This window comes from Bufo bufo, chromosome 2, assembly GCF_905171765.1.
Source record: "Bufo bufo chromosome 2, aBufBuf1.1, whole genome shotgun sequence".
NCBI lineage: Eukaryota > Metazoa > Chordata > Amphibia > Anura > Bufonidae > Bufo > Bufo bufo.
The window spans coordinates 15994091-16006152 of NC_053390.1; the positions used below are offsets into that span (position 1 = coordinate 15994091).

Below are 12062 nucleotides of genomic sequence, written 5' to 3' on the forward strand. Positions count from 1 at the left end.
GGCCACCTGGGCTTCCGTCATACCTTTCTCAGGCACTATAGGTTGCACTGTTTCCTCGTGTCTGATCTTGCCTTTGGTCAGAAAGTCTCGCAGGCAGGCGGAATTTGCTTTACTTCTAGTTTATTTCTCCAGGGGTGCAGTTATGGGAGAGGAGGTCAAAGATGGATTAAATTTACCGGTAATCTGCTTTCCTAGAACCCATTACAGCTCCCCATCCTTTTCCCTCCTCATTTTCTTTCACTTTTTCTGTGTCTAGACTGTGACTAGAGAATAAAAAGGAGATAGCAAGGATTAAGGCTATTCAGATTAGGTAGGGCTTTCTTCTCTAAAAGAAGAAAAACTGCTACAAGAGGACATAGTTTTAAATTAGAGGGGCAAAGGGTTAAAAGTAATATCAGGAAGTATTACTTTACTGAGAGAGTAGTGGATGCATGGAATAGCCTTCCTGCAGAAGTGGTAGCTGCAAATACAGTGAAGGAGTTTAAGCATGCATGGGATAGGCATAAGGCCACCCTTCATATAAGATAGGGCCAGGGGCTATCCATAGTATTCAGTATATTGGGCAGACTAGATGGGCCAAATGGTTCTTATCTGCCGACACATTCTATGTTTCTCTGTCTTACCATTGGTCAGATTTCTAGTAAAACTGAGGTGTGGAGAGATGTGTACTGCTCTTATGTTCCAAGTGTCCTGTCCAGTGAGGAGGAGGGGGGGGGGGACTTTTCCATGGGAGCCGCTATGAGGTCTGGAAGAACAGGTTACCGGTAAAAGTAATTTAGATCTTTTTGTTTCTCTCCATCCACAGGAGTACACAATAGTGAAGAAGACATCGGGGGACTGTGTGACTCCCATCATCCATCTCCAGGAGTCAGGAGGGCGGAGCAGGACCCCTCACCCCATCACAGAGCCTCCCCCTCACCCCCTGATACATGAGCAGAAGATCCTAGAACTCACCCACAAGATGATGGAGCTGCTGACTGGAGAGGTGACACTGCTGGGAATGCTGGGAAATTCTCCAGTAACAGCACTGGAGGGGTCTGGGTGATGACGGTGTCATTGTGTTGTCAGGTTCCTATAAGGTGTCAGGACGTCACTGTCTATTTCTCCATGGAGGAGTGGGAGTATATAGAAGGACACAAGGATCTGTACAAGGAGGCCATGATGGAGGAGCACCAGCCTCTTATATCACAAGGTAAGAGACGTCATGTGCAGTGTGTACACGTGTGTGCAGTGACATGTAATGGAGGAGCACCAGCCTCTTATATCACAAGGTAAGACCCGTCATGTGCAGTGTATACACGTGTGTGCAGTGACATGTAATGGAGGAGCACCAGCCTCTTATATCACAGGGTAAGACCCGTCATGTGCAGTGTATACACGTGTGTGCAGTGACATGTAATGGAGGAGCACCAGCCTCTTATATCACAAGGTAAGACCCGTCATTGTCAGTGTATACACGTGTGTGCAGTGACATGTAATGGAGGAGCACCAGCCTCTTATATCACAAGGTAAGAGCCGTCATGTGCAGTGTATACACGTGTGTGCAGTGACATGTAATGGAGGAGCACCAGCCTCTTATATCACAAGGTAAGAGCCGTCATGTGCAGTGTATACACGTGTGTGCAGTGACATGTAATGGAGGAGCACCAGCCTCTTATATCACAAGGTAAGAGCCGTCATGTGCAGTGTGTACACGTGTGTGCAGTGACATGTAATGGTGGAGCACCAGCCTCTTATATCACAAGGTAAGAGCCGTCATGTGCAGTGTATACACGTGTGTGCAGTGACATGTAATGGAGGACACCAGCCTCTTATATCACAAGGTAAGAGCTGTCATGTGCAGTGTATACACGTGTGTGCAGTGACATGTAATGGAGGAGCACCAGCCTCTTATATCACAAGGTAAGACCCGTCATGTGCAGTGTATACACGTGTGTGCAGTGACATGTAATGGAGGAGCACCAGCCTCTTATATCACAAGGTAAGAGCCGTCATGTGCAGTGTATACACGTGTGTGCAGTGACATGTAATGGAGGAGCACCAGCCTCTTATATCACAAGGTAAGAGCTGTCATGTGCAGTGTATACACGTGTGTGCAGTGACATGTAATGGAGGAGCACCAGCCTCTTATATCACAAGGTAAGAGCCGTCATGTGCAGTGTATACACGTGTGTGCAGTGACATGTAATGGAGGAGCACCAGCCTCTTATATCACAAGGTAAGAGCCGTCATGTGCAGTGTATACACGTGTGTGCAGTGACATGTAATGGAGGAGCACCAGCCTCTTATATCACAAGGTAAGAGCCGTCATGTGCAGTGTATACACGTGTGTGCAGTGACATGTAATGGAGGACTACCAGCCTCTTATATCACAAGGTAAGACCCGTCATGTGCAGTGTATACACGTGTGTGCAGTGACATGTAATGGAGGAGCTCCAGTCTCTTATATCACAAGGTAAGACCCGTCATGTGCAGTGTATACACGTGTGTGCAGTGACATGTAATGGAGGAGCACCAGCCTCTTATATCACAAGGTAAGACCAGTCATGTGCAGTGTATACACGTGTGTGCAGTGACATGTAATGGAGGACCACCAGCCTCTTATATCACAAGGTAAGAGCCGTCATCTGCAGTGTATACACGTGTGTGCAGTGACATGTAATGGAGGAGCACCAGCCTCTTATATCACAAGGTAAGACCCGTCATGTGCAGTGTATACACGTGTGTGCAGTGACATGTAATGGAGGAGCACCAGCCTCTTATATCACAAGGTAAGAGCCGTCATGTGCAGTGTATACACGTGTGTGCAGTGACATGTAATGGAGGAGCACCAGCCTCTTATATCACAAGGTAAGAGCTGTCATGTGCAGTGTATACACGTGTGTGCAGTGACATGTAATGGAGGAGCACCAGCCTCTTATATCACAAGGTAAGAGCCGTCATGTGCAGTGTATACACGTGTGTGCAGTGACATGTAATGGAGGAGCACCAGCCTCTTATATCACAAGGTAAGAGCCGTCATGTGCAGTGTATACACGTGTGTGCAGTGACATGTAATGGAGGAGCACCAGCCTCTTATATCACAAGGTAAGAGCCGTCATGTGCAGTGTATACACGTGTGTGCAGTGACATGTAATGGAGGACTACCAGCCTCTTATATCACAAGGTAAGACCCGTCATGTGCAGTGTATACACGTGTGTGCAGTGACATGTAATGGAGGAGCACCAGCCTCTTATATCACAAGGTAAGAGCCGTCATGTGCAGTGTATACACGTGTGTGCAGTGACATGTAATGGAGGAGCACCAGCCTCTTATATCACAAGGTAAGACCAGTCATGTGCAGTGTATACACGTGTGTGCAGTGACATGTAATGGAGGACCACCAGCCTCTTATATCACAAGGTAAGAGTCGTCATGTGCAGTGTATACACGTGATCCTGTCGTTTGTGCAGGCACCTAAATTATTGTTTCTGGGTAGCAGATTGTGATGTCTAAACAGCGATCTGCTGCTCAGAAACAATGCAGCTCTATGAGGACAAACAATTGCAGTAGCTTTCCCTCGTTCTCATACTGTGAAGGCGATTGCTGCTTGTAAATGTGTTTCTTCCACTGAATGAGCAGCCGATTGCCGGGAAGGTGCCGCTTGGTGTTTCTAAATGAACCTTTACCCTTGGAGTAGAAACAATAGGACATGCTTCTTCACTCCTCACAGTCCTAGTTAGGGCTACTTTCACATTAGCGTTTTTTGTGGATCCGTCATGGATCTGCAAAACCGCTTCCGTTACCATAATACAACTACATGCATCCGTCATGAACAGATCCAGTTGTATTATGTCTTCTATAGACAAGACGGATCCGTCATGAACATCATTGAAAGTCAATGGGGGACGGATCCCTTTTTTTATTGTGTAAGAGAAAATGGATCCGTCCCCATTGACTTACATTGTGTGCCAGGACGGATCCGTCTTGCTCTGCATCACATCGCGGACAGAAAAACGCTGCTTGCAGAATTGGTGGAATTGAAAATGCTAATGTGAAAATAGCCTAACACTCCCCTCTCCTGACAGGAAGTAGGACTCCTACCAAGAGGGGAGGAATGAAGTGGTTAGCCCCCTGATGCCAACCATACCTCATCTGCTGGAGTACAGTGCAAGCAGTAAATAATATTACAAACCAAATATTTGCAGATACCCGCTGTACTGGGGTGCTGCAAAGTCAAGCTTCGTTGCCAGTTATAGCTGGGTTTTCAAAGTGATGACCGGATGTAGAACCGAATCCTGAACTTTGTTATAGAAAGCTTTATAACGCTGGGATCACACATTCAGTTTTTGGTGCAGTTTTATGAACCATAGTCAGGAGTGGATTAGAAATTAATGGTTTTACATCTCCTTCCTGCTGGATCCACTTTCAGTCTAATTTGAATGCTATAATTTTGTCTACTCTGTATTTTTTTAACGCACCAAGTTTAATTTTTATTTTGACAGAAAATCCCAATAAGAATTCTGAGGAAAAATTAATGTTATCACTAAATTATAAAGTAGAAGATGAAGATATCATCCAGCGCTCTTCAGGAGAAAACCCTAATGTACATCCAGGACTTCACAGTACAGATCTATCATATAATCCCCCTAATCAAGAGGAACCCTCTCCCGACCAGTTACAGATTGTTACAAGTACTGCTCACAAATGGGGTAAAAGTTTTCAACATGGTAAAGAGCTTTCAAAAAACTCAAGCCTTTCTACACACAGAAGAACTTGCACAGGAGAGAAGCCATACTCCTGTTCAGAATGTGGGAAGCGCTTTACAGCTAAATCACATCTTGTTACACATGAGATAAGTCACATAGGAGAGAAGCCATATTCATGTTCAGAATGTGGGAAATGTTTTACAGATAAATCACATCTTGTTAGACATGAGAGAGTTCACACAGGAGAGAAGCCGTATTTATGTTCAGTATGTGGGAAATGTTTTACACATAAACCAAGTCTTGTTTCCCATGAGAGAATTCACACAGGAGAGAAACCGTATTCATGTTCAGAATGTGGGAAATGTTTTACGCATCAATCAAATCTTGTTAAACATGAGAAAATTCACACAGGAGAGAAACCGTATTCATGTTCAGAATGTGGGAAATGTTTTACAGATAAATCATATCTTGTTACACATGAGAGAATTCACACAGGAGAAAAGCCGTATTCATGTTCAGAATGTGGAAAATGTTTTACAGAGAGATCAAGTCTTGTTAGACATGAGAGATGTCACACAGGAGAGAAGCCATATTCATGTTCAGAATGTGGGAAAAGTTTTAAAGATAAATCATATCTTGTTACACATCAGAGAAGTCACAAAGGAAAGAAGCCATATTAATGTTCAGAATGTGGGAAATGTTTTGCATATAAATCACATCTTGTTAGACATGAGAGAGGTCACACAAGAAACAAATATTTATGTCCAGAAAGTGGCAGATGTTTTATACAAAAACCACGTCTTGTTACACTGATGCCTGCCCGATTAGCAGCAGGGGTCCAGCTGTTCCTGACAGCTGAGCACCTGCTGTATACACCAGCAACGGTGAATACACCGATTTCGGCGCTTTAACCCTTTGGATGCCGTGGTTAGCGCTGACCGCGGCATGTACGGGGTTTATGGAGAGAGAGAGGGGTTTCCTCCCCGTCCCCATCGGGTCTCTGCGCTACTGTAACGGAGACCCGATGGCTGGGAAGGCAACCAGATACCTTCCAGAGACATTGGGGCTTGCCTTCTACAGAAGCCTGTGAGACCCAGCTAGAAAAAAGAAAAGAAAAACAGACATATTATGTATCGTCGCATCCATAATGATTAGCTGTATTAATATATCTAGAGGTCTACCCCTTCTGGTGAATGTAAATGTAAACAGCCATTTTTGTAACCTTGCCTTACAACAAGCGTAATAGCAAGCGGCCAAAAAGTACACTTTATCCCAAAATGGTACCAATGAAAATGTTAACTCATCCCGCAAAAATGAGCTCCCACACAAGGCGATCAACAGAAGAATTTTAAAAAACAGCATATTTTTTCAAAAATGCTTTGTGCAAAAGTGGTAAAATGTAAAAAAAAAAAAACTATATATAATTGGTATCTCTGTAATCGTACTGACCAGCAAAATGAAAATAATGTTTCATTTTTCCTGCATGGCAAAAAGCAATGGCAGAGTTGTCGCCTTATCTTTATCCTGGTTCCCAAAAAGCTAAAGCAATCAAAAAGTTGTATGAACCCCATAATAGAACCAATGATAAAGCTCCGTAGAGAGAAAAATAAAAGGTATGATTGTCACAAAATGGCTGTACTGGTCTCCAAAGGGTGATCAATAGCAAAATGGCACCCGTAGACCATTCCACCAAATCTGCCCTCCAAAAACCATATGGCGCTCTTCCGATCCTTGCCGTGTGCCCATACAGCAGTTTACGACTACATATGGGGTGTTGCCATGTTCAGGAGAAAATGCTTAACAAAATTTGTGGTGCTTTTTCTCCTGTTACCCCTTGTGAAAATAATAAATGGGGAGCTTTCATTTTCACATCTAAGTTCTATCAAAAGCCTCTGTGGTCAAAGTGGTCAGTACACCCCTCAATAAATTCCTTGAGGGGTGTAGTTTCAAAAATGTGGTCAATTATCGAGGGTTTCTACTGTGGGGACACCTTAGTGTGCCTTCAAATGTAACATGGCACCCAAAAACCATTCCAGCAAAAACTGCCCTCTAAAAACCATATGGTGCTCTTTTCCTTCTGAGCCCTGCCATGTGCCCGTACCGCAGTTTACAACCACATAAGGGGTGTTTCTGTAAACTGCAGAATCAGGGTAATAAATATTGAGGTTTGTTTGGCTGTTAATACTCTTTCTGCCTTACAGGAAAAAATTGATCAAAATGAAAAATCTGCAAAAAAAAAAAGCTAAATTTTGAAATTTGGCCTCCATTTTCCTTTAAATCTTGTAAAAGATATAAAGGGTTAACCACATTTGTAACATCACTTTTGAATAACTTGAGGGGTGTAGTTTCCAAAATGGGGTCATTTATGGGTGGTTTCTACTATGTAAGCCCCAAAGTGACTTCAAAACTCAATTGGTCCTTTTCTTAAAAATTTGCCTTCTAACTAGAGATGAGCGAAGTTTTGAAAAATGTGATTTGGCTGCTTCATCGGTTTTCTCAAAGAAATTCGATGCATGACAAAATACTTTGTCACATTTCTTTGTATGTAGCAGGCGCAATGACAGGGAACAGCGATCACGCTGCTCCCTATCATTGAACCCCTCAGATGCCGCATTCATCACTGATTGCGGCATCTGAGGCGACAATTTAGGCCTTTCAGAGGTTAATCAGGGTAAAAATAAAAATAAATAACTTTATCCATTTGCTCGCATAGAGGCCATCTTGATTGAAGGCACAGCGCAAATTTTATTGAAGACAGTCATACATCACCCTGAGCGAGATTTTGTGTGGTTTCTACAATGAAGATGGCCGCGACAGCCCCTGCGTGTGCAAATGAATAAGGTATGTTTGGTTTTTTGTACCCCCATTTTAGGGAAAATTTGGCTTCGGGGTGAATCAAATTTTTCCTGAAATTTGGATCGAAGTCCACTTCAGTTACTTTGATTTGCGCAACACGACTTTTAACGTCCTAAAAAAATAAAATGATATAAAGTAGACATTTGGTGAATGTTAATTAATAACTACTTTATGAGGTATCACTATTCATCTTAAACGTAGAGAAATTCTAATTTCGAAAATAGTGAATTTTTCCAAATTTTGGGATTTTTTTAAATAAAGGTAAAACATATCGACTCACATTTACCTTTAACATAAAGTACACTGTGTCACGAGAAAACAAGCTCAGAATCACTTGGATAAGTAAAAGCTTTCCAAAGTTATTACCGCATAAAGTGGCTCATGTCAGATTTGCAAAAATAGGCTCTGTCAGGAAGGTGAAAAATGGCTATGTCCTGAAAGGGTTAAAGTGGCAGTGACCTAAATAGCTATGGGTAAAGATATGGTGGCCGGTGGTAACAAACAGCCTGTGTCACTCATTACACACTGCCTTGTCGGCTTTGTTATACAGGGTGAGATAAGTCTGGACACTGCTATGCTAACTGTCTCTATGTGCTGAAAAACTGCTGACTGGTGATGGATCATAAGATTTCAATAAATAACAGGTCGGCACTACCTTTTCGAAGTTTGCGGTGCACGTGTCAGTGGAATGGCGTCCAATCAATCATATAGTAAGAAGACCGGCACTTCGCAGAATTTTCAATCAAGATGCGATTTATTGGTCACCTTGCCAGCCCCTAGACTGGGCACGTTTCCCTGTCTTAACTGTGTGAATTGCTCCAGTGTCATCAAGGGTTCATGTTTTTCTCATCCCCATTCAGGTGAAAGTATTTCGATAAGGGGCACATTCACATGTGATAGTAGATTTGTGATTTACATTCTTAAGTGTCCATGTGGATTATTTTATGTGGGGGAAACCTCCATGAGAATGAAGGACAGACTAAGTAAGCACAAATCTACTATCAGAAAAGGGAATTTATTACTCCCGATACCCTTTCATTTTCATGAAAAAAACCCATAATATTTCACAATTACGGTATGAGTGTCATTACCCCGTCGTGGGGGTGACAGAAATAAAATGTTACTTAAAAGAGAGGCCTACTGGATCCATCGTTTACAAACGATGGAGCCCAGGGGCCTCAATCGCGAATACAATGTGTCTTGCTTCCTATAGGGTACCCTGCCCATATAAAGTTTATAAATGTATTTTCTCTTTTTTTCTCCAGCGGGATTGATTACTTAACGTATTCAATTATATCCTATTATTAAATTTTGATGATATGGCTACTATCATAAGGGGGAGGAGCTTTACTGATGACGTCAGTTCCCCTGTATTTCACTTGTCTATTTAAAGTCTGTAAGCGAGATGTTTGTTTGTAGTCTGATGAAAGCACACTAGCGCTGAAACGCGTCACTATGGAAGAATAATATGTGACCAATAAATCACATCTTGATTGAAAATTCTGCGAAGTGCCGGTCTTCTTACTATATGGTGATGGATCATGTGATGGACCGTGTGATGAGCATAGTGACGTCATCATGAAGACAGAAGAGAAGCCGGGCTGCGCGAACAAGTGGATTAAGGTGAGTTTAAATTATTTTTTTTTTAACCCCTCCAGTCCTATTGTACTATGCATTCTGTATTAAGAATGCTATTATTTTCCCTTATAACCATGTTATAAGGGAAAATAATACAATCTACACAACACCTAACCCAAACCCGTATTTCTGTGGAGAAGTTCGGGTTCGGGTCTGGGTACCAAACATGCCGATTTTTTTCACGCGCGTGCAAAACGCATTACAATGGAACGCAAGTGAAAACTGACTTGTTTTAGTGTTAAAATCGCACCATTTTCCCTGAACGCATCCGGCCCCAATCCGCAACGCCCGTGTGAAAGAGGCCTAAAGGGTAAGGAGAGGTCCTAACAGTGAGCTGTCTTTTGGGTACAGTGCACTAAATACTTAAGACGGGTTATCCTTGTTTACAGCATCACTAAGGGACGACTTCTGAGCCTGTTTTTTTAACAAAAGGGAGCAAAATCACTTAATAAATTATACAAAAAAAGTACTACACATAAAAAATACTTGAAGTGACAGTTACACTATAACCCCATGTGTACTACGGTTTAATAATAAACATATCTGGATACTGGAACTGAGTGAATCACTTTTTTTTTTTTTACATAATTAAAAAAAAAAAAAATCCAGACCATTTTATTACATTTTATCAATATAACACTGAACCTCAGGTGTGGGGAGCAATAAATGTATAAAAAAATAATAAATTAAACAAGAGCAACACAGTTATACAACTATATAGTCGCAATACAGCTGAACAACAGGTTTCATTTCAGGTTGTATATTTGGATATAATAGGTCCATAGATGCCACGTGACGTCTTCTAGAAAACATCTGATAAATCCAGTATAGGAAGATGTATTCTTTATGACTTACATTTTTATCCAGGTCACTAAGATCTCGGAGTCGGTGTGGTTGAAACGCTGTGTTTAACGCTGCTCCCTTGCTCAGAATACAGCGTTTATCATAGAAAAGCGACTCTGCAATCCTAATCTTGCGCCCCCGCCCAGTGGGGTCTCTTCATGATTGAAGCACTGTGCTCTCTGTATGCATGGTGATCACCTAGGAGAGCTTGGATATGGTGGCCAGGTGAGGGGACCCCCATCCTAGAGATACAGTCGGTGCAGAACACAAGGGATGGGACCCTCACCTCAGATATGCCATAAATGTCTGGAAGGAGAGTAAAACGACTAATTTGCTTTTTTAATTATATTGAAGATAATGTTATGTAGCAATGTTCTGAAATGAAATCCTGGTGACTATCTACTGCTCAGACTTGCTCCATGTTCTCCCACCTGAAGACGTGTTCAAGGAAGTTTTTCAATTAAGGACACTCAGAGTTCCCCGAGCTTCTCTGTAAGAAACCATTGATTGTATTGAAGTATTGTCCTAGACTGGACTATTATTCTCCTCAACCAGTGTGTAACAATTAAAGTTTTTTTTTTTGTCTTTTTGTCAAATAATTTTTGGTGTTTTTTTTTTCTTGTTCCACGTATGTCCTTTCTAGACAAAGCAATTTCTGTAGCTGCACTATGAGTTTTGAGCTTGGGGGGTTTCTCAAGAACGAGTGTGAGATCATTGGTGAACAACACTATGTTGAATTCACTGGACAATATTTTAATTCCCTGATAAAGGGACAAGTCCTTGAGATAACGATCCAGTGGTTCAAAGGCTATATCACATACTAATGGTTTTCTGACAGGCAATTACTGGGAACAAACTAGACATTCCTGATAATTACCTCATTGTCAGTGAAGATTAGGGCTATATTTACATGCAGCAATCACCTTCAGTGTCTGGGGACAAGTGATCATAGAAATTCACTGTTCCTGGCAGCAGAACTCTCTTTACACAGTACAATCTGCTGCACAGGAACAATAATTGTGGGTGATCGTTGACACCTTTTACACAGGCTGACAACAAGTGTTCTACAAATGCTCATCCCTGATTTTTGGCCAGTGTAAAAGGACCGTAAGGGTAACAGGAAGCATCCCTGAGTTGCTAACTTTGGTCAATTTAAAGGGATTCTGTCATGAAAGTCTGCGGCGCATCAGGCTGAGCCTCGTGCGCAGGCGCGGGATCTGGCAGAGGGACGGGTAGGATTGCGGCGCTGAGCTAGGGAAGGCGGCGCTGGGCACCGGACGACGAGGGGTGCCTTAAGTTGTTATAAAAACCTGTTTTTTGTGCAAATAGAGCCACAGTGAAGTTTAATAATGCCAGCTTAGGATTCTTATTATTACTCCAGACATGAGCATATGTTTAGGTTATAGGGGTAAAATCTCATGACAGAATCCCTTTAAATGGTCCAGAAAGAAGCCTTGAGTATGGATTTGGGCTGTAGGATTTGCATATAGGTCTGAGATGAACACTCTGAAATTGCCCACCTTTTCTTGAACCTTCCCCAGACAGCTCAACCTGACATTATTAAAGACTTTACTTGAGTGTAGTGCTAGCAATGTGGTATACTCACCTGACTAAGGACGGTGCAAGGACCTTGCGGACATTCGTAAAAGCTGCTCATCCTTCACAATATCCTACATAGATTATATTAAGAGGCAAGAAGGACAATCTATTAGCTAGCAATTAAGACATAAGCTTTAAGTCAAGGTCCATCGAGGATATCACCTAACATGAACTTAGAAGGGCCTGTACATAACACCACTATAATCCGTACACTCCACAGAGTAAATGGAAGGATCTGTCCATAGGACCACTATAAGCCGCACACTCCACAGAGTAAATGGAAGGATCTGTCCATAGGACCACTATACGCCGTACACTCCACAGAGGAGATGGAAGGCTATGGCCATAGGAGCACTATACACCCCACACTCCACAGAGCAGATGGAAGTATCTATCCATAGGACCACTATAAGCCTTACCATCCACAGAGAAAATGG

General features: G+C 42.4%; 1 pseudogene; it reads left to right on the plus strand.

Moving 5' to 3' along the window:
* Positions 1-1151: 1151 nt before the first annotated feature.
* LOC120992040 lies at positions 1152-5974 on the plus strand (annotated as a pseudogene).
* The last annotated feature ends 6088 nt before the right edge of the window (positions 5975-12062 follow it).